A 1,130-nucleotide genomic window follows, 5' to 3' on the forward strand; every position below is an offset into this window, starting at 1 on the left:
TCAAATGTCTGCTTACAATATTTAATTTATTAATTTAGTCATGTAAATGCTTAAATCAAAGAAATCTCTATTTAGGAATTTTTTTTCACTCTTATTTTACCAAACGGTTTTCTTCAAATTCTTGATTTGCAGCATTGGCATCCGTGTCACCCGACATGGTCTTCACGATGCACCATTTATTTCCGGATGGGTTGTTGGATGCTGTCATTGGAAATCTTATCCCAAACCACAATTACCCATTCACATAACATGAAGACACTTGCTTTGTTCATTCATCCTGTCGGTGAATATTTGTGCTGTTGTGTTCACTTAATGTAATATAATAACCGATTTCTTGCTTTTGAAAGGCCTCTCTTTAAAGGTTGCATATGATGACATTCAACCCTTGCAGTTGTGAGATCACCACTGTACCCACACCCATCACAAAATTCATGAATAAATCTCTGTCGAACTTCTTTGCCTCCCTTTTTAAGGGATTCTGCAGGTAACATCTATAATCTTTTGAGACCAGAATTTTCTGAAGTCATCTCAGGCCTATGTGACTTTAGAAGTTGAAAAAGAACCATATAATTCGAGAAACTTTATGAAGATTGAACTAAAGGTAATCCCCTCCTTTCTGAGGGTTAGGTTTGGAAACTATCTCCTCTCATATTTTAGCACATACAGTACTTAATCTCTCTAAGCCTCTGTTTCCTCCACTATAGAATAGAGCTAATAATAGTACTTTGCTCACAGAATGGCAGTGAGGGCTAAATAAGATGACACACTACAAGGACACTTAGCACCGTGCTGTGCACCTAGAAAGTAATAGACATTATCAACCGCTACTGCCCCAGTCTCGGGTTCCACAAATAAAAAATGCAAAACTTGAAGAGTTATGTCCAAAGAAACCCACAAAGATTTAAGATGAAGCAGATGAGGACAGGTTAAAGGAAGCTGGATTATTATTCCAAAGAGGAAAAAAAGAGTAATGTAACAAATAAATTTCTTTTTTTTTTTTTTTTTGCGGTACGCGGGCCTCTCACTGTTGTGGCCTCTCCCGCTGCGGAGCACAGGCTCAGGACGCGCAGGCTCAGCGGCCATGGCTCACGGGCCCAGCCGCTCCGCGGCATGTGGGATCTTCCCGGACC

This window comes from Physeter macrocephalus, chromosome 6 (genome assembly GCF_002837175.3).
Source record: "Physeter macrocephalus isolate SW-GA chromosome 6, ASM283717v5, whole genome shotgun sequence".
Classification (NCBI taxonomy): domain Eukaryota; kingdom Metazoa; phylum Chordata; class Mammalia; order Artiodactyla; family Physeteridae; genus Physeter; species Physeter macrocephalus.